Consider the following 27,328-nt stretch of genomic DNA (forward strand, 5'->3'; position numbering starts at 1 on the left):
ACAATGATATTTGTAAAATCAGATCACATTTAAAATACTATGGGCTGATTTGGCCCAGTCACAGCTTGTGGTTAGGTGGATGGCCTGAGGGTGTCTCACCTAGCTTGGGTAAGGCTGAGGCTAAAACTGAGGTAGATCAAGGGTAATCTAGGAATCTGGCTCTCCCAAACTACACCACCCCTCACACAGGTCACTGTATCAGTCTCAGTCCACCCCTGGCACTTCCAGGCTGGTTCTAACACCTCTTTATCTCTTAGGATGGTCTCTTAGAGCTCCACAGGGCCTTAGGCGCCCTCTATTCCACTTACTGCCCTTTTTATGAAGCTCCGACGCCGCTGGAGTTGTGTCGACGCCGTGAGGCGGTTCCGGTTCGATGTCAGCGGCCTCGGCACAATGTCAGTTCTTGACGACGCCGATAGGCGGCTCCGGTTCGATGTCGGCGGCCTCGGCTCGATGTCGATCTCCGATTCGATGACGTCGGGCTGTCTTGGCTCGATGTCGACTTCGGGCAGCTCCGGTTCGATGTCGGCGGCCTCGGCTCGATGTCGACCTCCGATTCGATGACGTCGGGCTGTCTTGGCTCGATGTCGACTTCCGCCGGCTCCGGAGTGCGACCTCCACTCCCGACCTCCGGCACGATTCTCTTCAGGTTCCGGCGACTCCGGAGTGCGATCTCCACTCCCGACCTCCGGCACGCTTCACCTCGGTCTCCGGCGACTCCGGAGGGCGGACTTCACTCCCCCGTCGACGCCGCTCACTCGACCTCGGGTGACTTCCTCCTCGACCTCTGGTACTCCTCACGACCTCCGTCGGCGCCCTCTCTCGACCTCTGGCGGCTCCGGGTACGACGTCTGCTTTCCAGTCAGCGCCGCTTCTCCACCTCGGGCTCCAGGTCTCAGGCTTCTCGACGTCGGACTCCAGGGAAACCAATAAACAGGTCAGATTCTTGCTTTTCTTTACTTCTAAGGCCTGTTCCTGCTGTCCAGGTCCTTAAGATGGTTTTTCTTGCTTTGTCCCACACAGGGCTCCAGGCTGGGCTCAGTCAGTAGGGACTAGTATCAAGGGTGGGTTTATGGACCCCACTCCAGGCACAAGTTTCCACCCCTGCTGCCTCACTCCTTCCTCCTTCAGGTTTCTGCTGCTCTCTCTTCACCAGTCAGGTGCCAACTGCCAGCTCCAACTGTCAACTCTGGCTTTAGCTTCCCAACATTCTAAACCGCCTCCAACTGTCACAGGGTTCCAGAATGTTGCAGAAGGTTCTAGTAGGTTCCAGTGGGTTCTGATGATGTCACAGGTGGCCACCATTTTGTGCTCCAGGCCCTCAGACAGAAGTTCCAGGGGTAGATAAAATGGCTCCCTGAATCTGCATCAATACGAAAAAGTCTGGTGGTTCCCAAAAAGGAAAAATACTAACAGGGTTTGAGGCAAAAGTGGGACAAAATAAATAATGATGAGGAGGGACCACCCAAAGGGCTGACAGGTCTAACACCAATGTTCTAATTTATCATAAAAATACAAACATCAATTAAGAAGTGCATACTAATACATTAATCCCTGCCATCATCGACAGTTTGAGAATTTGTTCCCCATACCTTATAAGCTGGACATAAAAATGTTACCAATTGTGCCACAAGCTTTGACGTATTGCCTTTGGAACAAAGTGACAGTGCCTTTGACATTTTTCTGATACCCTCCTCCTTAAAAATGGGTTTGAGGTATTTTTTCCAAGCCTCTAACAATGATGGCCATAGACATATAATATGTTCAATGGATTCATCTGCCGATTTACACATTCTGCACAAGCTGTAGATTTGCCCCTTTAAAATCCAAGATCCATCAGAGTCCTTAAAAAGAAGATACAGAAACCTATCCACCAGTCAAATTACTTTCATATTTCACTATACTAATTCACCACTAATCCTTTATGGGTCCCGGAGTCCATGCTACTCGCCGAAAAAAAGCGCTTTAACACCCCATCAGGGGTAACAACCGCTATATAAATGCAAACCTTTTTCCCTCTTCTATCCCTCCGCTATCCTTTTGAATCCAAATAACTGACTAACCTATTCACCACTCAAATTACTTTCATATTTCACTATACTAACTCAACACTAATGCTTTATGGGTTCCGGAGTAGCGTGCTACGTGCCGAAAAAGCGTTTTGACGCCTCGTCGGGGGGTAGTAAGCACTATATAAATGCAATTACAATACAATAAAAACCTTTTTCTTCCACACTTGCATATTAAAATCAATGTAACCTTGTCTTGAGAAGGTATAGGTTTCTATAGTATACTTATTATGTTTGGGGAAAAAAAATCACTTACCTCTGTATGGCCGTCACCTCTTCTCCATCTTCTTAGACTCCCGGGAACACACAGGCTTCCAGACTCCCCTAGCCAATCACGACGCTGCTGTCACCAGCATGACAGCAGCATCGTGATTGGTCTGAGTGCCCTGGTTTGGTGCTTAGACAGGAACTGAGTGCCTGTGCATTTTCTCCACTCAGGCTGTGAAATACAGCCGGGAGGAGAACATGCTAAGTGCGCATGACTGTTTGGCTGGTGTAAGACGGCTAGCAAAACCGCTATGTGCTTTGCCAATACTTTTTCATCTGAATCCAGTAGGGCTATTAGGCCTTAGCTACTGGGTGAATCCTTTGGGCCTTTCTTGTAGATGTGATGCCAAATCAACCTTTCCCATGAGGGTAATACCTCACCCGAAAGTATAACAATATTAAATATTGGGGTAAGAGGAGCCCCCAATTATCTGGGTTAAGTTTTATTACGTATAGCAAACCACAAGAACGAGCTGGATACCATGTCAATCATCCTGCATCATGTGTACATTCAGTAGTCTATCAGGAAAAAAACATTAGGTTTTTAAAAGAACCATCACCCACCAACCTAGTTGGTGGCATGCCTCATCATTGAGTTCCCACCTCGGGTGCCGAATGCATCCTAGATCTGCTGCGACACCTGATTTTATAAACATAACCCCACGGATAAAAACAATGCCCCTGCGACAGCAAATTATCTAGTAACTCTAAACACAGCATGAAAGCTGACATTATTGTATGAAATAAGATGTGAGTGACGGGGGAGGGAGGTGGAGTGAGAGAGAGAGCTCTGTGCTTCTTTCCGCCCACTGCCAGGCCTCGAGGAAATACCTTGGGCGCCTCATCCACTCACCTGCCAGTGCGCGGCCTGCAGCCGGGCGGTGTGCTCTGGGCTCAGGCAGGCACTCTCCACCGGGACGTACCAGGCCTGGATGTGTATAGGAAGCAGTGGGTCCAGGCTGGTCGATGGATGGGGGTCAAGGGCTGGGGCTCGGAGCACAGGAACTGCAGACTGGACGTCACCATGTATACAGCGATAACAAGGGAACATGCCAGCTGGACCACTAACCAATTCATGGTACCATTCACAACAAACATTCTTGACCACTTAACTCATCTGTCACTTTTCCCCCACATTTACAACACCCCCTCGCACTCCAACACCATTACATTTCCACCTTGACCCCCTTAATCTGATCCGATACTTTCACACACTATGCTCTGACTTCTAACCCTGCATAGTAATTCAGGCGCATGTGTCCCTGTGCTGAGATCCTACCCCGCTACACTTCCACTGCCGCTTTTACTCCGTCTCTCAGTACTTTCACTCCTCGATCCTTCCGCTCCTAAGTTCACCCTTGAACTCAGGCCTCCTCGCCCTGTGCTGTGGTCTTTTCACCTCTGGCCTTTGCCCTTGACCCCTGCGCTTCTCACTGTTCTGACCTTCGACATCTTCCTGGCTCACGTATCAGTCCCTTCCGGTCTCGTATGTTTACTCTTCTCTGCTCAGCACCTTGCGGATTCCTCCACCCCTGTCATTTCTCCAAACCCACCTGGCAGTCTCTCCTCGCTGTCTGTGGCACTCTCTCCGGTTGCTCCTTTCTTGTAGTTGGCACCTCGGCCCTACCTATCTCTTCATAGCAGTCTCGCCTGTTCTTTGGTGTTTCTCATAGTCTCTTCCCAGCAGTTTCCCCTCTGACAGCCTCTCTCTCCCTGAGCTCTCCTGGTCCCGGGTCAGTGCGCTGGCCTCCTACCTCCTGGAGACATCTCTGGACACACGGAACAGAGGCAGGTGGCGTGAAGGGCCAGGAAGTTAATAATCAAAGGATTTGGGCCCTGGTGGGCCTGTGTCCACCCCCTCAGAGCGTTCCTTAGCGAAGTAGGAAGTGGGGGGGCCCATGCTGATCACACCTTTCATCCAAGAAAAGCGGGAACAGGTGCCGCTGACCAGAATGCCCTGAGCAAGCTTCAAAACACTTAAAAACTCTTTAAAGAGCGCATTTACTGAAAATGCGTCCAAGGCGCTTCTATACACCGCGGCATATAAAAATAACAAGCACGTCCGCTTTCACTTTTGTCCATCGTGAAAGCTTTCTTGTCTTTATGGGGCCATGTGTTTTGAAACACATGGCCCCATAAAGATAAGAAAGCTTTCACGACGCACGGAAGGCAGACGAGCCAGTCCAAATGGGACAGCTCAGAAAGCCGAACGAAAACGTCACCAACACCTCTTTTCCAATGGCTGGCCACCGTTTAGCATAAACGGTGACGCTGGCCAATGGAAAAGAGGGGCGGGGCTTAATGCCCTTTACAGAAATTACCCCAAATCATTAAATCTCTCCTACGAGACTGTGCATGTGCGCAGCCCGCGCTAGGCGAGACCTAACAAGAGGTTGCAAGTTGCAGGAAAGCTTGTCGTGCGTGCAATAGAAGAAAGTCATTTAAGAAAATAGTGCTCACGGACTGTAAATAAAGCATACCAAGTAACAACATACATGAGAAGGGCAGTCCTCAAGGGAGGTTATAAAAGGAGAAAAGGAGGGACTACTAAGCCTGTTCATGAATCAAAAGCCAGCATTTACAAATGACTGTAACAGGAGCCAATTGAAAAGATGGGCGGAAAATTGGCAGAGCTTCAAGTCTATACCTGAATAAAGCATGTCTCGAGGAGACCTCGAAAGCGCTGCCTAGGCGAGACCTAAAAATAGAAAGCAGCGTGAATGTTTTACAATCATTATGACCTGACTAGTGGTAGAAGGAGAACAGCATGAATAGAAAACATTGTGTAAATCATACTATAGGTAACTTGCTTCTAGCTTCTTGGTTTTTCTGCGTATGATGAGTAGGTAGGTAAGTGATGTCATAGCTAGCTAGAGGATTTGAAATGTGATGAAGGTAATATTTCTATTCTTTAAGAGGGAAGTCTAGGTGGTGTGTTGTTGACATTGAGTTAGGAGTACATGAAGTTTGGGAAATCAGAAAGGGCAACACACCCACCTTCATGTTTCTTTAGGTTTCAGGAAGAGTTTGCTTGCTTGTTCATGAATACTGGTTAACATTTTCAAATATTTAGGCTTTTCCATCTCGCACGGTATTTTGCTAGGGTGCATAAATACATAGGCCTAAGGTTGGAATTTCCTTAGCCTTCACATTTGATACTTTTGTTCTTATAGGAGGCCAATTTGCTAGGATTCAGTACAGAATGTTTAGATTCACTCCTGGAGACTTTCTGGCAGCGGATTAACTCATAGTGTGCCAGGGTTGGTGTTTTGGGTGCAGTAAAAAGGTGAGTAAAGCATGAAATAAAAGGAGCTAAAAGAATCTGTAAAGACAAAATCAAAGTAAAAATCTTTCCTGATTGGCTCATTGCTTTAGGAGACATGCCCTTGTTTAGATGATGGAATTTACCTTTTTTCCAGCTCTGCATTGAGGTATCTTTCTTCTTAAGTAGAAGGAAGGTTGTGTATCTTTCTGCTTAGCTAGAAGGTTTGAGGGCCGCTGCTCTTGTTAGGGTAGCCACGTTAGTATGCCATGGAGTCCGACGTCTAATCCTACGATCAACGTCAGGCTGCTCCTGTCCCAACACTCCTGAATGCCGTGCACTGCCGTGCTTGTGCCTGCCTGCGGGCCAGACCCAATCAGACGAGCACAAAGCGTCGGAGTGGGATTTCAAACGGTGCGACACCCTAAGGAGACGGATCACCCTTCCCTCATTCCGCTGCAGCCCGCCAAGGAGCCCCTACTGTTTAGCCCACCACTGTGCCCACCCAATCAGGGAGCTGTGGGAGGCTGGTTCTGCTGTAGGGCTGCTGTGTGATTGCAGGATGGCAGGTATGAGCTGCAGTGTCACAGAGGGAACACATCAGAAGTGAGAGTTCAGCAAGGTGGCCCTTGGAAAAGGGTGCTAAAATTGCTTCTACTACGTGTACTGCACAAATAGGACGTCTACGAGGTGCATTCCTGTGCCTGTGAGTGTGGCGGCGGTGGCAGGGACAGGAGGTAAAATGAAAGTGCGGGTGCACAGGTATGGCCCTTTATATATGTGAGTCCGTCATCAGCTAGGTGTGCAGAGTGCGCCAAGTTTACACTAACCCTTAATAGAAATACAGCTGGGCATGTTACTCGCAAAGAGTTGAGGGCTAATTAAGGAAAGGATATTAGACCTGGAGGTGAGTCAGAAGGACAACATTAAAACTAGAGGGCGGATACAAGTTTGAGCCCCAACCACTACGCCTTGGACACCCTTGGAGCCGGGGGAGCAATGGGGTCTCACGAAATGAATGATAAGAAGCAGGGTGGGATAGGAAGATTGTCTACTACTAGCAAAGGAGAGGGAAAAGTTAAGAAAGCCCAACACTCCATCCTATCCAGTTTTGGGTAGCAAGCACGAGTAAACTCCTCAGCGATCCCAGTAATCCCACCTACAGAGACTAACCCAATACAAACAAAAAATGTAATTCTAGTCACTGCACAAATTAATGCTTACTCCCCGTTACACCAATATTTGATAAGATTTTATTGATTGTTTCATTAGTTTAAATCATACAGTAAAAAACATATCAACATATTTACCGCCCTCCAAAAATCCTACCAAGTAAAAGCACAAGCAAAAAAAACATAATTATTTGCACATTTCATTTGCCAACCAACAGCAGTCAATACAGTTTTTTCCACTCATGATAGCTGCCCTCTCTATATTAAAAATCATAGAGACTATCATTAATAGTACCTGGTGTAAACTGGCATTTCGGCAGGTGTTATGGAAATTGCACTTTGCCCCAATATTGCACTCAGGTGTGGCCTAACGGTCAGAGCTGCCGACTTTGGAGCTGGGGAACCAGGTTCGAACCTCAGCATTGGCACGGCATTCTGTGATTTAGGGCAAATCACTTAATCTCCCTGTGCCTACCAAAAAAGGAATTTGCCCTTATGTAGTAGCTGGTGCTCATGTAAGCACTCCAATACCTTTGGTTCGAGTTCGAAATATAAATCTGCGCAAAGAAAATAATCTAGCACCAGCCAGACTCTACTTATCCTGCTCTAGGGATACTCATGACCCCATCTTCCAAAATTAAACACAGTGGAACCTAAAATATTCCATTCCCCCCGGAGGGACGTCAAAGAGGAACCCCCTTTAAAAAGCTGCCCCGTGCAAATGAGTTCCATTATTGTACTCAAAGTTACCTTACACATTCCATGCACCTAGTCACCCTCTGGTGTCTATTGCACTTGTCCCGCTATTGCACCACAGAAGATTCCAAATGCTTACCATACCTGAGATCAGCCCTCAATAAATATCGCACTAATACCATTATTGCATTCAGACCTTGAACTTTTAAAATCATTATACTCCAGGACCATCCCATACCCCTCTCCCATTCCCCCTCTTTCATTTTTAAATCACCGAGAGGGGCCCAATTCACTCCTGAAAAAATTTGAAATCATGTCCAGGCTGCGGGCTACATCTTATTCGGAATTCCTCTTTGAGGGTTCAATGTCAATGTAGCCCACCAGATTCTGGTGATCTGCCACCGCTTTCATGTACCGTATGAGAGGCCTGGTAGCAGGCTTGATTCACCTCCTAGACAGCAAATGACAGCACTCCTGCAGGATCGGATATTAAAATGCGAAACATTGGTCTTCACTTAAACCTCCTCCATAGTGTAAGACTCTTGCGGGTGCACATCACCTGCAGCAGTGATTCCTCTGATTACATTGCTTGGTAGTTTCTCCATTTCGGTGACCGGTATCAGCAGCATCTTAAAGGTATCAGACCGCATCGCCATCTCAGGAGGCTAATTTTAGTCCTAATGGGGAGCGGCAAACTCAGGTAGACATTGGCGACAGCCTCAGGAATACAGCTCCTTGGCCCAGCCCCATGCTTCTGTATCTCTAAGTCCTTTAGATCTTGTGCCACCAATAGGGCTTTTGCGTTCTTCATTACAAGTTTAGCCATGACCATTGTCGGGAGATCCGAGTTGATGATGCTTTCCACTTCCAGAGCTTGAATGGACTTCTTTAGGAACACCCCCCACTCAAGGTTCTGCCCCTGTATTCTACTCCTTACCAGCTGCTTTAGTATACTAATCTTAGCTGTTTTTAATTTTAAGCAGGAAGCTATCCATTTGGCACGCAGCACCAGATTTTGCTTAGAGATGTTAAATTCCAGCCTAAGCCTGGTTTGAGCACTCTGGGAGAGCAAACACATTTCTGCATTGTGCACATTGTTTTTTTAAAAATATCTTTTTATTGGTTTTCAATTAAATCAACAGTCGGCAAATCACACATGGCAGTAAAAACATAATGTTGGTACATGGCAATTCATTTGGGATACAGATTAGATATAGGAAACAGTTCGCGGACAGGAACGAGAAATCAGGGAGACAGGGTTTCATCATCCTGGGGAGCAGTGGGAGCCACACAGATATCTCCACTTGGCCCACACTCTGGACCACTTCAGAGGGCACCCCCTAGCCACATAAACAGTTTTCTCTCTAAACATACACCAGTCAAGGTTACGTTTCCACGACGTCACGGACGGGGGAGATGGCCCACCCCACAATTGAGCAATATCTCTTTTGGCTACTGTGGCACCCAGGGTGACCCACAATCTCTCCGCCCCTGTCAAATCGGTGGGCTTCCAAACATTGAGGAGGCATCTCTTAGCCTCGGGATGAACGGTTTTATGTTGGACCTCACTCATAACCGCATGTATCCCTCTCTAATATACCTGAATTTGTTCACATTCCCAAATTATGTGCATCAATGTGGCAACCTGCCCACACCCCCTCCTACAATACGAATTGTCCCCCCGCCCCATACGAATCAGTTGAGGACCAGTAATATAAACTCTGTGCAGGATCTTCAGCTGCACAAGGCGGAGACGCGCCATCTCCTTAGGGGAGGCAACCACCTCCCTTCACTCCTCATCGTCGAGCAAGAGGTCATCTCCCTCCCACAGCCCACGCAATTTAACCAGGGGATTTGGTGCATTATTAACAAGCTTTTTATATGTCAACAAGATAGCTTTCTGTGGAAGCAGACCATCCAATAGCCTATCTTCTAAGGGGGAGGAGTCCGGGGGGGGGGGAGGTCCTATCAATGGCAGCTGTAAGTGCATGTCTTATCTGCAGGTAACAGAAGAATTCCGAGTCGCAAGCGTCAGTTTACGGTCCCACCCTAAACTCTTGTTGACTGCGTGCCATACTTGGACCGAGTGGGAGTTGGGCCCAGTCAGGTGGAGTCTCTTGGGATTAGCATAAAGGGCTCTGTTATACGACCTGCCCAGCAATAGCCACCTATCCATGGCATATCCCGGGTCTCCCGGCGTCCGGTACGTACCCTGGTTAATGGCGGCCAGGTGTGCCGCCCAGTAGTATTTTCTAATATCCGGGAGGCTGATGCTGCCATCATAACAATTTAGGTTGAGTTTGTGAAGCGCTATTCTTGGCCTCCCCTTCCATAGCAACCGCCTCTGTAGGTCTTTGATCCCTTTGAAATATCTTGCGGGTACTGGGACGGGATAGTTCTGCAGGGCATAGAGGCATAGAGGAAGTGGGGCAAGGACATCATTTTAAACAGAGCAGCTCGACCAAGCAGGGAGAGAGGGAGCGCCCTCCAGGTGGCAACATCACGTCGCAGGCGTTGTAGGGGTGGGAGCAGATTTTTCTCATAGCGGAGGCCGGGATTAGCGGTGAAAAAAACTCCCAAGTATCGGAAACCATCAGACGCCACCTGTATCTGACAATCCCCTGGGAGAGATGGTACCCCCCCGGAGAGGATATACAGGAGAGATTTGTTCCAATTAATAGAGTAGCCCGAAAAGCTACCGAAGGACGTGAAGATATCTAAAACACATCTGATGGACTTCTTTATTGTGGACATTGTTGTTTATCCAACAGGTCGAATAGGTTGTCTTTACAACTTATAGCACCATAGGAGATTGTAGGGTACCACTTTACTGCCAGAGCTTGCAGGTTTGGGCCAACCAAGCTCCTGTTCAAATGTCCCATCCCATTGGGCCTGTTTGTTGCTTCTTTCGTCCAAGTGCACACTCAAGTATTTGAAACTTTTCGCTCTCTCCAGTTTCACGCCCTCCACGTACCACAAGCCTTGTTTAATTAATTTCCTGCCAAATATCACTATCTTCATTTTATTTAAGTTGATCTTGATTGAGTTGACCCTGCAGCATTGAATCAAGGCATTAAGAGTGCTTTTTAGATCCACTTGAGTGTGGTCAAGAATGGACATATCATCCGCATATTGGAACACTAGGACCTTTCGGTTGGCTAGCCATGGGGAGCATGATCTACTGTTAATCAAATTGTTTTCCAGATCTGGCAAAAAGAAGTTAAATAGTAAAGGAGCAAGGATGCATCATTGCTTGAGACCTTTATCTGGACTGATTTTCTCTGATGTGGACCAGTTTGTTTTCACCCAGGTCTCACTATGCGAGAACTCAAATTATTTTAAGAGGCGAGGAGCAATCCCCCCTTTTAAGAGGCGAGGAGCAATCCCCCAGCCATGCAGCTTAGCCTCTTAGTGGGGTCTTGGTACATTGTCAAAGGCATTAGTAAGATCAATAAATGCTGCATACAGTTGCATGGCATTTGACCAGGCAGAGTCCTCTATTAAACAGGTCAGGGTCAACAGGCTGTCCACAATATGGCAGTTTCAGGAGTCGTGCATAACTAGGCTTTCCTGTTTTCAGTTTCTATTTTTGGTAAATTCTGGTGGGGTTTTTTCAGTTTTTTCAATACCTTAAAAAAACAGTGGTTATCAGTGGTTACACATTTCCGTGCCATTAAAAACAACAGAAAGTGTTTTTCCGGTGTTTATGGAATTTTAATTTAATTTTAATTATTGCTTGTTTTCTGTACGGATGAGGTATATGAGGTCCAAATAAATTTTTACTGCACCAGAATGGACTACAAAGTCAATAGCATTCTTCATTAACTCTGAAGATTGTAAAGATGCTTTCAGCATACCGTCTAGCAAGTGACAAGGATCTCTTACAGGGAAGCACTTCAGCACAGGTATCGATTTTGACCGACCATCACACAACTTTTTCACATACGTAGCTGAATTACTGGAAATACAAACAATATCACTGCTGCGCTGAACAGCTGACACCTGCCGCCTGGGTACGGGGTCATTTCTGGTGCTCTGCCTACCTTTGTGGAAACCTGCCGTCCCTCTCCTGTCATTGCCGCTATCGCCGCAACACCATCTTGCGGCCCGGAAAGTGGAGCAAACTACAGCTCCCAGCGGCCCTAGCGACAGCGACGCTACCTACGCGCCCGGAGGCGCTCAAAAGGACGCTGGTCTTACCGCGTCGCGGGACGCGCGCGGGCGGCGCCGGGCTAAGCCCGGGCAAAGGGCGGGCCCTCTGTGGCCCTCAGAGGACCGAGTGCGGCCGGGCCGGGCCCTGTTATTTGCTCCGTACATTCTACAACCAGGATACACAGTAAGACTTTTTTTCCCCAGTTAGTTATGTCCTGGCTGAGGCTGTAAGTCATATTGTGTCCGTCTGTTTGACCAAACCTGATTTATATTGCTCATGTTGACTATGTCTAAATTGAGGCCTGGTAAACAAGTCCCAAATACTGAAGCAAGGACAATGGACAATTATCTCGTCAAGGTTGTCAGTAAGATCAACAAAGATAGGAGACTATCACTAACAAGGGTTAGCCCAGATTCTTCACCTACAAGGGCATGTACCCAGACTATCTCATCGTCTAATTGCTGTTCGGTAATGGATATTAATGCTGAAACAAATAATGAGATAGTAGAGGCCCAACAGGAGACTGTCCCTGACCTTACATTAAGTCCAGGTGTGACATCCCCTCGAAGGCTCACACCACCTCAGTCTCCATTACGGAGAAGGGTACGCGCATGTAGGAAGGCACCCGTTAGAAGAGTAGTGACTCGGAAGACTAAAAAGGCAGGCACATCCCCCACTAGTAGAGAAGATGCCCCTGAGCCAATAAATAATGTCGAGGGTAACATTCTGCACCCTTCCCAGATTATTCTCTTGACAACCATATTTGAGTCTAAACTACAGGCATTGATTACTCCACTGGTAGAAAAGTTAGATTTTGTGGCCCAAAAAGTCACTAGTTTGGAAGGTGCTTTACACTCCTACATTACACAGTCTCAAAATGGGTCAATATCACAACCTCGTCTATCGGGGGTGATGGGATCTAGTATAGGGGGCCCAGGGGGTCCGGAGGCACGTCAATTGGATGGCCTAAAGGTACACGGCAATGACACCAGGGCGAATGCAAAGGCTCCTTTAGTCACTAACTCACTGACTACCCTACCAACGCTTATGCCATCAATGGGTATTGTAAACGCACAGGCAACAGTACAAACACAACAGGCCCAAAATAACAAGCAGAATAATGCAGGTGGGACTGAATTAGGTGGGAGAAATAGACCGAGGAGGAATGAATGTGTAAATCTCCCACCGGATTGTGTGCCATATACTCTTGTACTAACTAACGTTCCAGAGATTGATAGTTGTCTGTCTGACTCAAGGCAAGAAACATATGTTGCCCTAAAAAACAAAACGTTGGCCTGGTTGAACAGGAATTGTGGTTTTCCGTGTGCCCTTGCAGAAGATATATTATTCACTCGTCGAGTTAGCTGGATTGGCAACGGTAGGAAGAATATAAGGGGGGACTGTATTATCATAAACTTCAAATATCCCCAACACGTGGCAACAGTCCTCCTTAGGGCAGCCGTTTTGCCAACCCTGGAAAATTCGGTACGTGTTAGACCTCTGGGTTTCTTTTATAATCATTTGGACAATATTCAACACTATCTGCCTGTACAGCAAAGGTATTCTGGTCATGGGAGGGGGCCAGTTGGTTCTGTTGCAAATGTGAATAGATCTTCCTATCAAATCAGTGGGGACCTACAGGCTCAGCAGTTACCAAACAGTCAGTTGGGTAACACTTTATCTCTTCAGAATCGTTTTTCTGTTTTATCATCATTGGAGGAAAATGACTGACTGTCTGAAACACCAGGGAAGTCCATACAGCCAACAGAATCATCCCTTAAAATTGCCACATGGAATATCGCCGGCATAAAAAATAAAAGTGGGATTGACGAATGGTTAACATCATTAAAATCTTTTGACATCATTGCCCTACAAGAGACCTGGGACAATACGAACAGTTTCGCCTTGGATGGCTATTCCCATTTTTTTATTCCAGCAACCAGCAGTGTGGCAGGGAGGTCTAAGGGGGGTCTGTTGAGCTTATTCAAACTGGATTTTAAAGGGACCTTATCACAGTGTATGTCGGGCTCTGAAAATTGCTTGGTTGTTGAATTATTAACCCTAGATAAGGCTAGGATTTTATTTGTAAATTTTTATAATGCACACGCTAAGGAGTGTACCAGCCAAAATCTGGAAGTATTGGACAACTTCTTGTCGGTCTATAGTGCTAAAGTAAATTCTTTCGAATTAATAGTATTAGGGGACTTTAATATATATACATCCGTGTACCCTCCCCTGTATTAGTCAAGAGGATGAAGGCCCCCCTCTTTCCTCACCTGTTCATCTGGAACATACCAGGTCTGGGGAGCTTTTGGAAATCTTTTTGGCTAGATGGAACTTATATGAATCAGGGTGTGGGAAGGGAATACATAGAGCCCCTACTTTTAAGGCAAAGGATACGGCTACTATAATTGATTATATTTTTGTGTCTTCTTTTTTGTTGTATAATGTGTTAAATTATTATACAGAGGTTTCAGTTTTTAGTGATCACAATCCCGTTGTACTTGCAGTAATGCAAACAGATCTAATCTCACTAAATAGAGTAAAAGACAGAGGGGGTATAAACCTCAAGGCAAAAGACCAGAATCGTCGGCTGAAATGGACTAAAATTGTGCCGGACATCTTCTTACGAGATGTGTTGTCCAAAGTAGAAGAAGAAGTAACAATATGTTTAGAGAGTAGCACACAACCGATAGATATTTTAATGGCTTTTGAAAATATCTGTAAGGAATTGAACCATGGTCTTCAGAATAAATCGAGTCAGAAGCCCTTGATGGGAAAAAGATGGTTTGACAAGGAATGCACGAAAGCACATGGAATCCTATTAAAAGCACTTAAAGCGACCCCTACAATTCGTGCTGACATAATCAGTGCAAGGTCTGTGTATAAAAAAACCATCTTAGAAAGAAAGAGGGTCTTGAAAGAAAATGCGCTGGCCCAACTCCTTGAACCAGAAATTTTAAAAAACAGTAGTTTATTCTGGAAAATAATAAACCAGCCACTTTTCTCTGAGGACTCCAACAGCCCCTTGGAGGCAAATATCCCAGATGAAGACTGGATCAAATATTTTAGTCAGATATATTCAGCAACCATTAGTGTCGCTGCAAATGATGGGATTCAGGAAACTGATGTAGGGGCCCCCTCCACTGTTGATACTGCTGTCTCCTTTGATGTAGTAGACGTTGAAAGGGCGATAGACTTAACACTAAAAAATAAAGCCCCAGGCCCTGACGGGGTGCCTGGGGATGTCTATAAAAGTGAGCCGAAATTTTGGGCAAAAATTTTATGTAATGTTTTTAATGCTCTTCCTAATGCAAGAATCCCAGATTCCTGGAAAAAATCCATCATTATTCCTGTCTTTAAAAAGGGTAACAGGCAAGATCCTTCTTGTTACAGACCTATTTCTCTGATTGATACCTCAGTGAAAATATTGGGACGAGTTATTTTAACAAAATTGAATGAGTGGCTTACAGAGAAAGGGGTTTTGTCAAATGCCCAGTATGGTTTTAGACCAAAAAGAAGTACAATAGACCAAGGGCTCAATTTGCACTTACTAGTTGAAAAATATACAAGGGCTAAAGAGGGTTCTATGTACCTGGCGTTCATGGACCTCTCGTCAGCGTTTGACCTGGTAAATCGCTCTAAACTATGGGAAATTTTGCTAGATATTGGACTAGATAGGGCCCTTGTCAATCTATTAGTAGACTTACATACTGATTTAACAGCCTCGATTAGAGTAACTTCAGAAGGGCGCTGCACGAGTCACTTTAAGTCGGATAGGGGCGTGCGGCAGGGGTGCATTCTGGCGCCGCTACTATTCACCATTTATATAAACGCCCTGGACCCTATTCTCAAAGATGCAACCCTAGACATCCCACGCGTAGGAGAACTTGGTATTCCAGTTCTCTTATATGCCGATGATGCCGTCCTGCTCTCACGCACTGGGGTGGGTCTACAAAGATTATTGGACGCATTTGAGAATTTTATGGGATCATTGGACTTAAAGATTAATGCTAAAAAGTCCCAAATCATGATAATGGGCAAGAGTAAAAAGAGTAAGATCTCAAAGACATTTGTTTGTGGGAAGCAAGAGCTGTGTAAGGTAGCTACTTTTCCCTACCTGGGGATCACATTTGATAAAAGAGGCACCTGGGGCCCCCAGATAAAAAATAGAAACATTGCCCTAGCTAGATCATCTTCAGCCCTTCAGGGATTTGGTAAAAAATTAGGAGCTAGGCCAATAGCATCGCTACTTAAAATTTATAAGGCAAAATGTCTTGCTGTTGCCACATATGGAAGTGCTATATGGGGCAATTGCAATTCTGACAGTATACAGATTACTGAAAATAAATTTTTGAGATCGGTACTCTCCGTACCGCAGTCTTCTCCCACATATATTGTCCATACAGAACTTGAAATGGGTTACATCACAGACCTGATTAGAGTAGCTCCGGTGGTGGCCTGGTTAAAAACATGGCTGAATCAAGAAATTCCCCTCAACCACATCATTTTAAAAGACTGTTTGCAGTTGGATAGAGCCATAAATATACCGTGGCTAGCTTACATTAAAAATTGTTTTGTTAAGTTAGGGAGATTGGAACTCTTTTCCTCCCCGGAACGGATTACTGCAAAAGATATTGGTCTTATTAAGAGGATGATGGGCGAGTTATTAATATCAGAAAGGGAAAGAGTTGAATTGGAGAAACCTTCGGTTCGGAGTAGCATTATTTTGAGTACTCACATAGGTACCGAACCCTATCTAACCATAGTAAACCTACCTTTTCACCGGTTCCTTTTAACTCGTTTCAGGTTTAACATGATTCACCTAATACTTGGACATTTTCCAACCTGGTGTATCCCAGAAAACGCCAGTCCGTGTAAATGTGATAATTTTTCGATTCAGGATACTACACATTTCTTGATGTTCTGTGACTATTACACTGCCCCAAGAAAGAAATATTTGCTTCCTATTTTAAGGGAGGCAGGGTTTATTCAAGTTAAGCCTGCAATCCTGTTTTTACAGCTTTTACAAACCCCCAGGATTATGTATCATGTAGCTAGTTTCCTGGTGGGGGCTGTTAGGATCAAGAAAAGCAAGTTACCCAATAATCAGACAAATATCAATTTATAATGGTGATATCACTAACACTGTCAGCAGGATCTCGTTTCTTGGGGTATTCTTGTATATAAACGTAATTTTTAGATGGATGTAAATAGATGGTTTTATCTGACTGACCTCTTTTTTAAGATTTTTAATGATTGAGTTGTCTTAATGAAATAATGTTTTGTTATGAATTTGTATTGTATCGTTCCTATGTCTTTTTATGATATTTATTTATTGAAATAAAAGTACTTTGACTGACTGACATTAACTCTGAAGATTGTAAAGATGCTTTCAGCATACCGTCTAGCAAGTGACAAGGATCTCTTACAGGGAAGCACTTCAGCACAGGTATCGATTTTGACCGACCATCATACAACTTTTTCACATACGTAGCTGAATTACTGGAAATACAAACAATATCACTCCAATCTTTATTGAACTTGGTAGGATCTTTTTACAGCAGCATTCCAAGCGACACTGCGTTCCATTTTTACCAAACGTCTGGTGTCATATTTTCACCACTATCTCAGATGCTTGGTGACAACATTCTTTTCACATATACCTGTCACTACTTCTTGCATTGAATATTTAAAGCTTGGGGTGTTTGGCAATTCACTTTCAATCAACACTGACTCACTAGAAAAGGGGGCTGATGTATCAAAGGATTTCACCCATTCTCTGTCTGTGGGTAAATGGGATGGTACATATTAGGAAAGGTTCTTATGAAACCAGCCTTTTTACCTATTAGTGAAATCAAATGTAGCCAAAATATCAAATATGATTTTGATATTTCCAGATTCTCTAAAGTTTATAAAATAACTAAATAAGACCTAAAACATGCTTCTAAACACTGCATCTTTAGACCAAAGACCACAAAACTGAAAAAAAGCAGAAGGAAGAAGAGACGATGTTTTAGTGACATCCTTAAACAACAAAACTCAAGCAGAATAATGTTAGCACAGTCTTTCTTGATGCTACCTTGTATAACAAAGTTATGTTGTATTGGCCCCTTCAGGAAGAAATAAAAATGTCTCTTTAATTCATCTTTTCCTTTCTTTGAATGGCACTTAGTTTGTGGTTGCAAAGGTGTTTTTTCAGTGTTTGTATGTTTACACCGGTGATGGCTATGTTCTTTTCGGTGGTGTTTTATCAGTTATTATAGGTCTAAACCTAAAACCAGATAGCCTATGCATAACCTTTTCCCTCTACATCTAAAAACACAATCATTCAGTAGTTTCTAGGCGCTTGATGGCAACCCTATTTATATATTGGAACCAATATCAATCCCCTCAGCTGCCAGAGACTGTGCTTGTACCAAAGCAGTGAGCATAAAAAGATGCTCGAATAGGGCCCCAAAAGGGAGTTATCTCATTTAAGAAGCGCGGTGGGCTTTCCATTTGGTCTGGGGGCCCAACCCTCTTAGTTTAATTAGCATTCATTTTACGTTTGTTAAGCTGGCCCATTGGCTACTTCAGTAGGGGAATGGTCCCTTGCTAACGGAGGGCTCCTTTTTCCCTGGGGCCCTCAATGCTGGTTCACATGCCTGTGGACCAACAAACTTGGATCAACCTGTGCTAACGAGTTCGTCTCACATGGTGCTGCATGTTCATCTGACCATGCTTTGTCACTCACGTCTTGATGATATACAACTTTGTATCGGGGGCAGGGAAGGTGCTTTATACAGCTGTTGGAAGTAACCAGCCTGCTCTTTTGGCGAGATGTTACAATTTCTTTTGCTTTTACCCAGAGTAAGACTATTTACAAGGCCCCAGAATGTCCTCAAATCCTTTAGTTTCATGGCTGCATGAAGTCTTGCCCAGTTTCGTTCGTCGTTCTTAGGCTGTGTCACCTGTCTTAGCTTTCTGTATGCAAGCCCTATTTTCCTTTGTTCAATTCGCTCCTTAATTTCCTTGCTTCCCATCCCCACCCATGGAGCTGCTCTTGCCTGAGAGAATTCCCCCACCTACTGTGACTGGTAGGACTTTCTTGTAAATATGTTATCAATCTTTCCCACCCTAACTTAGGGCTACTATATGCTTTGGAGGTCGCTGTGATACTATTAGCCCATCTTGTCACAGCTCTTTTATTGCTATATGATTCAGTCCACTCCCAGGAAATTCGATTTGGGGGAGGGGGGGCATATCATTTTGATTCCCTATCACTTGTAACCTTGGGTGGCTATGTCGTTTGTAAGAGATGGCACAAGATAATACTGCATGATTGCTTGAGATTTTTTACATTATTTGAAAATCATGGATAAGATGGAAATGTTCTATAGAGATCCAGGTGGCTAATCTATAAGGAGATAGGTGACTATAGGCCGCTGGGGTATCACTGTTGGTCCTGCCAATTCAGGCACAGAAGGCCAAGGGTTTCAAAGTTGTTTGCAAGTAGAACAACAAATGCCTCTTTTTTTCTGATCAAAGTAAGACGTGGAGGGAATATCCCAATAGATGTTCTCTCTCTTTTTCCATTCCCCCGAGCTGCTTGACCCCAGTAGGTTTGAATTAATGTTACACCTATTAGATTCATAGCATCCGCATGCTCTGCCTTAACCACCTTCAGCCTCTCCAATAAAATACTGCCTGAGTCCCACTTCCTGCTCACTGCAGGATGAAGATATATGTTTCCAACTATGATAGAGTGCGGCATCGCCTTGTTGAGGGATTTTATCGAAGTGATTTTAACAAAGATAGCATCTCCATTACCGGCCCAGATTTTAGATGTGTTAGAGGCCCAATTAGTTTTTATTTGAATTGATACCCCACCACTTGAATAGCCACCACATATTGAAGGTCTGTGTTGTGTCCTATGAAGGAAGACACCAGGAGCCAGGATGTATATTTAAGTCTTAAAAATAGGTTGTGTCCTATGAAGGAAGACACCAGGAGCCAGGATGTATATTTAAGTCTTCTTTATTCAGTTTCAGTCCAAGTTACACCAGTCTTGACTCCAGCCAGCCTAGCGTGGTACCAGACCCAACAGGAGCAGCCTGCCTAGCTGCTCAGCCCATCTCTAACAGCCAACACTCATCCACTCGAACACCCAGGCATTCCACGCATCACAGGCACACCAACATTCCATGACCAACTCACAGTCTGGCTGAGCAGCTAGAGGCAGCAGGGCTGGAATACATGTTATACAAATAAGTAGGTTATAACAGTCTGTCTGGGGCACTACATTTAACATAATCTTGCAGTGGATTATCCTCCAACATCCATGTCTCCTGTAGGCTTTTAATATCATATGCTCTTAGATCTTCTAGATCTCTCTTTTATACTCCTCTGACATCCCTCTCATATTCTAGAAGCAAGAAAGACTTTCTGTAGATTCAGATGATGAGTCTATATACGATTGAGATGATGTGGTCCAAACAGGAAACTCCACTCCAATTACAGATAGCAACCCGAAGGATATAATGGATAATACATTGGATGACTTAAATCTAATATATTGAATAGCTCATCACAAGGGACAACTGAGGGTCATGCATCAACTGATCAGTTGTATCAACAAATAGCGATGGATTCTCTGACAGCAACTCAACCATGTGTTCAGACCCCTAATCAAATATCTTAACTTTCGAACTTAAAACTGGAGGGATAGAACAGTCTTACCCCCCCCCCCCCAACTTATCCTGTGCTGTCTGCTATGAGTGTCATCAGCAATACCTTATAAAAAATGGCCGATATCTTGATTGGGCAATCTGTGACAATGGCCAACCATTCTAAAATATTAAAGGAGATTGTTACAATTTTGGAAACGCAAACAAGAAACAAACAGAGACTGCATAATGCAGAGAGTTCTTTGAGAGGAGATAATGTCTAAAATACAACAAATTCTATGAATTGATGACATTAAAGATCTACTAAGATGACTACCTTACAAATGTTAAAGAATTGTAGAGGGTACTGATTTAATATCGTAGGTAAGCCCGAGTGGGGCAGACGTTAGAAGTACTTTCAATTGTAAACAATCTCTGTTGGTTAAACAAGGCCACCTAGACACTGATAATAAGAAGAAATGAATCTAGCCACAACAAGGCCAGGAAGACAGGAGAGATTAGCCCCTTGTCATTAAACTACTGTTCACACAACCACCCTTGTTTTAGGGGGACAGCCTGGAGATCAGGTGGATCAGGCAATGCTGAATTCTGACGATTGGCTGATCTCTACATTTCAACCATTTCAGCCTCATAAAAGCAAACAGCGCCTCAAGAATCTTGAGAAATTAAATAAAATTCCAATGAATCAAAATTAGCAGGAATCCCATCAGCAAGGGACAAAAGACCAAACAAATTATCTGATTTTTGAGAAGCAGCCAACTAGGAAAATCATTATGGTATCAGTTGCAAAAAAAGGAAACATCGGCAACAAAGTACTGTAATATAATAACTCATAGTGAAACAAATATGGCTACTAACAACATACTTATCCATCTGCTACAAATAGAACACACGACATAGACAGAGGTGCTACTTAATTTCAAACTATCATACTTCTAAAGGAAATCATCAGGTAGCACCTCATAATAGTGAAGGCTACGATAACAATGATAGCAATACTGTTTATTTAAAAGGTTTCCCACACTCATAAATGAGGCAAGGACCAGAGAAGACAAGGAACTAAAGGGAATCAAGGAAGGAATCTCAGAAATAATTAATATCTTGTGCCAGCCGCTGAAAGAAAAACCTCCATCAGGTACCTCGTCTGTTCCTAAAGGAAATGACATTTTACAGGGCAGGGACTCGGATTGTCAAGAACATGTCTCACTTTCAAGTAGTGCAGTTGGTCCAATTGAGGAAGGAATAGCTGTACTTCCCAGTTATGTGTTAGAGAATAGTGCAATGTACAACCAGAAAAACCGGAATCAAGTGGTTTGAGGCACTTTGACATCTAAGGTCCAGGAGGTAACGAACTATACACAAATTGACTTTTGCACTTGTTATGAATCAGAAGGCCCATTTGATATTCTGAACCGGCATGACATCTTGATGGTTTTGCAATGCTTTGCAGCTCTGGAGCATCTTAGATCAAACAACCTCCTATCTGTTCAATTTGTGATTGACTATAAGACTCAAACAGAATACACATGCACTGCCTGCTCTAACCCGCAACATTACACAAAAATACTTGAGAAAGCTGATATACTGTCAGACTGGGGGATAAAGTTCAAAACTGTGGAACCAAGAAAATTCCCATATTTCTTGAAGAAAGAGACAGATGGAGACAATCACTTGACTGCTAGTACTTTGAAACATTGGGTAGTATTCCAAGACCCAGAGATGATATTTCAAAGAACACTAACAGCCGGCCAATACCGTTAAGTTCTGTCGGCAATATCAACAGACCAATACAGATTTCATCACAACTAGTTAGTAATTTACATCTGAATAATCTGTAAAGGCCAAATTCCTGATGCAGGCAAATGAGATGCAGGACAGGGTAAAAATTTGCTGCAGATTTGTTCATGGAATATTGCAGGCTGGGATAGACAAACAATAAATCATCATCAGAATCTAGACTGATTCTTGAACTCATTTGATATAATTTGTTAGAGGAAACTTGGAAGATAACGGAGTTAACTTTTCAAAATGACATATTCCTGGACATATTTGCAGCAAAAGGCATAAGGGGGAGACCTAGTGGTGGGTTAGCAATATTATTCCAGGACAGTTCAGAAATATCGAATTACAGAATTTCTTATGAACCTATTGGCAGTATGAGTAAAATACGATACAGATATTCAACTCCACTTAATGTTTATATCCCACCCTCAGATGTCCTGCATAGGAAGAGAGTAACATCATTGTTGGAGGAGATCGAAACTTCGATATGTTCAATCACAGGTGCTAGGCTAGTTCTGGCAGGTGATTTTATCAATAATCTGTACCAGGCAAGCAAAAAAGCCCCTCAGCAGACTCGCTGGAGCAGCATCTGATAGTCTTCTCCCCGACTGTTAAAGACAGAAAACTCATGAGTGTGGGAGGAGAACGGTTATGAATTTAGGGCAACACCATTAAAATGGAAGACATGTGAATGATCAACCGGCCAAATCAGCCTTTAAGATAACAAGTCAAGCATCTGTCATTGACTATACATTTATTAATGCAGTTGACTTTAACAACCTTCTAGATTGCAAAATAAAACCTAGATCAGAGAGTGGTCATAATTGCCAGCCTGTCTGTATGAGTATCCAGATAGGGCAATATTGAATGGATACATGTCTGGGCAAGGAGGATTTCTGGTAATCAGAGTTAAAATAATCTGGAATGGTGCTTTTAATCATTTATCACAAAACAACTGGTTTCAACCTTTTTTCTTAATTTCTCCTCTGTGATAAAATCATATACAGATGAATCCAGGCTGGATATAGATTTGTTTATAGATCATTTAGTCCACATTTTTGATTTCTTAGCAACCAGAAAAGCGATACATTTCGAAAAAGGAAAACAGTAATCCCCATTGGAATACAAAATAAAGCAACATAAAGTAATATTTAGGAAGCAATTAAGGCACCTCATGAAATGAGAACACAGTAAGGGGAAGAAATTGTCAAAAAAAGTTGGAGGCTAATTTAAGAAAGGAAGTTAGGAATATTGTAATTGGAGAACCAGTCTATAATTGGGCGGAGTTGTATCATGCAATACTTACAAGAAATAGCTGGGAATTTTGGTCTATATTTGGAAAGGGTGCAAAAACTATTAAGAGCAGATGTGACTATCAAATTGCGTGTAGCAAATAGGATCAGTATATAAGATCCTTATAGGGAGCAGTGGACAATGTTGGGCCACCTGTGAAAGGTCTGCTGGAGAAACATCATTTTAGGATTAACCATACCAAGATAAAAAAACAAATCATTTCCTATAATAATACACAGACACCTGGCCTGAATGGCAGCTCTGTGGCTCTAATAAAACTTAACATTCATCTATTTGCATGAGGTGTACAAAGAGGAACCAGCACAACTGACATTGTGAGTCAATTCCCTCTACCGCAGTGGACATTCAATCACTAGCAAGATAATTTTGTCTTGCCACCCACTTCTAAGTACCCACAGGGGGCCCGTCACCATTGACCAATAGAATGTCTTCACGTCACTATGCGCTGAGACACGGAATCACGGAAACACGGGTATTGCTACTTAGATGCCTGCGGCTGAGACCGTAACATTTCTGGCATCCCGCACAGGCCCACAATAGGAAATTCAGAAGGCAGAAGACCTTGATGAAGTACGTAGGTCTTTATTGAGGACTTTCGAGTGGCTGCAATGCTTCTTTGGGTGAGGCCAGGGCTGACTTGATACAATTTGTAGCCATTACGGTTGCTGATACCCGTACCTTCTCCCCACAGATTGTGAAAATAGGCACTGCCTCCCACCCGGATCCATGTTGCATGAATTATTGTAACAATAGTAGGTGCAATGCAATCCCTCTTACTCGTGTTTTTTAGATATGGGCATGACGCACATTGTTTTTTTACAGAGTCTGTCTTATTCTAACAATACTCCGCTATGATACGACCAATAAAGCCACTATGGACCTTTTGTGTAGATTTCCACAACTCATGGGGGCAGATTAATGAGCCCCTTGCGCCACTTTTGCGTCACTTTTAACATGGGAAAAGTGACGCAAAAGTGGCGCAAGGGGCTCATAAATCTTCCCCATGGTTCTTTGCCTGACTGCGAGATTTGTCAAATGGATGTGTTGCTATGTTTTGGCACTATAGTAACGTTCGCAGCCACCGAGAATGACACGTGACTTGCATGAGTACTGACCTCTTTGGTCTGGATTCTGCTTGTTGAATTTCAGTCGATTGCACTATAGTAATACGAGCGCACACACATTTTTCACACATAAATTCATTCATATGAAGAAAGCAATTACATGCGGTTATAAATTCAGCACGTGTGTTTTGTCTTAAAAACTTCTAGCCAGTTGCATGAAGAATAAGGTGCACTGTATACTCACGCTGTGCCAAGCTCTGCATCCACTAAAATATATATTTTTTTTATAACTCCTTTTATTGAAAACAAGGTTGACAATCAAAGCAGAAGCAGTGTTGGCACATACTGGCAACATGATAGTGGTACAGGGGTTATACATGGAAAAGAAGCAAGAAAACAACAGCCTAAGAGTCATCCACTAAAATAATTGATGTTGTCATAAAACATGATGTATGTCTCTTTTCATTTCTTCCAGATATACAACTTCGGGTGTAAATCATAGGTTACAAATCCACCTCACTTACACACACATTAGGGAGTATGTGTCCACATCTTTAGGGTCATCACAGGCCGCGCACCACTGGTCCTGAAGAACGCCACCCAGCATACATTGATTGGCTGAAACATGTAGACCACTGTTGGATGTGTGAGACCATTTTTCACTCCTTCACATCCACTATTGTTTTTAATCCTGCCCTAAGAACCCACTATTGAACTCATCCTGATTAGGAAGGGTATCCAGGAGGCAGTTTTAAAATAATACACACTAAATTCATATTTTCACAAATAAAAAAATGTTCCTCTATAATGAGTTGTGGTTTCAGATCCACTACGTTGAACCAATTCAGTCCGCACACCTACAACTATATATTGTGGCTTGAAAAGTTTGTCCTGGTGCCATAATGTAATTTCTTACCCCCACCTACCTGAGATCCTCCAAGAGCCCTTTGTCCAGTACATTATTACTTATGTATATAGCTTTTCACACCGCGGCGCTTCCATTTCTGACTGATGTAAATAACAGGTGTTACTAATTTACCTACCTTGGAAGGATGAAAGGCTGGGTTGGCCTTTCTTGATTCTTAATGGAGTAGCATTATCTCTCAGGCAGTAGCCAGTACCCACTGAGTAAACGTGAGAACTCTTTGGGATCTTTTAGACCCTGTGGGCCGGCTTGCATAGGCGTTGGCATCTGCTCCCCTGGCGACAGACTTTCCTTCAAATGTAGAGAACTCTGCCAGGCAGGTGGGGGGATCTCTGTGCCTTCAGCAGAGCCGCCGGTAAAGTGGCTCTTCTGAAATTGCTCAACTGTATTGAGTAGCTGCCCGCTCAGCAAAGTATTTTGTTTCAAGAAACAAATTTCCAAAGTGAGAGTTTACGTTTTGAAAACAAACAAAAAAATGATACTGATCCATACGGTTTTTAATCCCTGTGCATCAGGACCCATTGTGCGTTTTCCCTACCTGGACCCCACCATACCAGTATGGAGGTCCCCAGTAGGGTGAACAAGTGACGTTTGCCCTTCCCTAAGTAGGCCAACGTGACTGTCGCTGTGACCTGATGGCCATGTGGCAGATGGTCTATCGCGTCGAAGGTTTACGCTGGCAGAACCAGTCGAGGATGTCTGGGTGTAAACTGATCACTTACCCTGACTCTAACTAGAGCAAGGGAACCACAAGTGTGTCATGGTAGCAGAACCACTGATTTACAACAGTGCTGCCGCTCCACCAACTCAAAATTACACCCTTGCCATCTCTCAAGTACAGATGTAAGTCCAAGTAGCCAAGCAGACCCATATAATGTGTAAGTCAGTTCTAGCTTTTCAAACCTGTCTTTGCATTCTGGAACTTGTAGTTTCACATTTCACATTAGGAACAAGGGCTTAAAAGTCAAAGCATCCAAAGTTGTGTTAACCAAAATTCATGACTGGCTAGAGGTGTCATTCAGGCAAAGATTTGAGAGTGAAGGAGAACACCTTGAGCTGTCTGTCACAAATGTGAAAGTAGAGTGGAGCTCCCTTGCTTCTTAATATCTCTCTGGCACAGATGTGAGAGTGCAGGAGACCAGCTTTACCTCGTGGCCACAGATGTGGGAGTGGAGGGAACTCACTGGTTATCTCTTTCTGTTTGCCTTGAGGCTCTCCTACCTGATAGTTATTCTTTCACTGCTCCAAAGCCAACGTTGATGAAATAACATTCCATGTTTTTTCAAGGCGCTTCGCTATAAGCATCACACAAAACAAGAATACATTGATGTTTACTCACACCATGTGGGTTTTGTGCCCATCTGTTACTAGATTACTACCTTATAAGCGTCCCTGACACCGTCCTGAGGATGACCTGGCCTGGTGTGCCATGGGGGTTAAAACGTCAATGTTAATTACTAAAAATGGTATTGTCCCTTCTCCCACTGATCGCACCGTTACACACTCATATCAAAGCATAATAGGATCTAGGCTCACTATAGTGTGAAGGACAACCATTTTTATTGAAATATTTTGTTCACAACTCACCGCACTAGTCACAGTGCTGTTTGCTTGACCTTGCATTGTGGCACCATGAACGTCAATTCACTAAAATTTCAGGGTTAGCGAAAGTGACATCATCTGACCTTTAACCAAATAACATCATAGGAAGTGACATCACCACACCTTTAACACTGAATTTCACAAGCTACACAGAGCACCACTCTGGTCACTCCCACAAAACAAAAACAAATTTCACACATAAGGCAAATTGCAATTAACCACTGTTTCAATCAAGTACTCCTACACTGCGTAGTGTACCATCCATCCACTAATGTGCTTCGGCTCCTGATCAGGTATACGAAGCGCTATGTAATTGCAATTACAATCAAATATTGCTTAACCTACATTAAAAT

Source organism: Triturus cristatus, chromosome 2_1, assembly GCF_964204655.1.
Source record: "Triturus cristatus chromosome 2_1, aTriCri1.1, whole genome shotgun sequence".
NCBI lineage: Eukaryota > Metazoa > Chordata > Amphibia > Caudata > Salamandridae > Triturus > Triturus cristatus.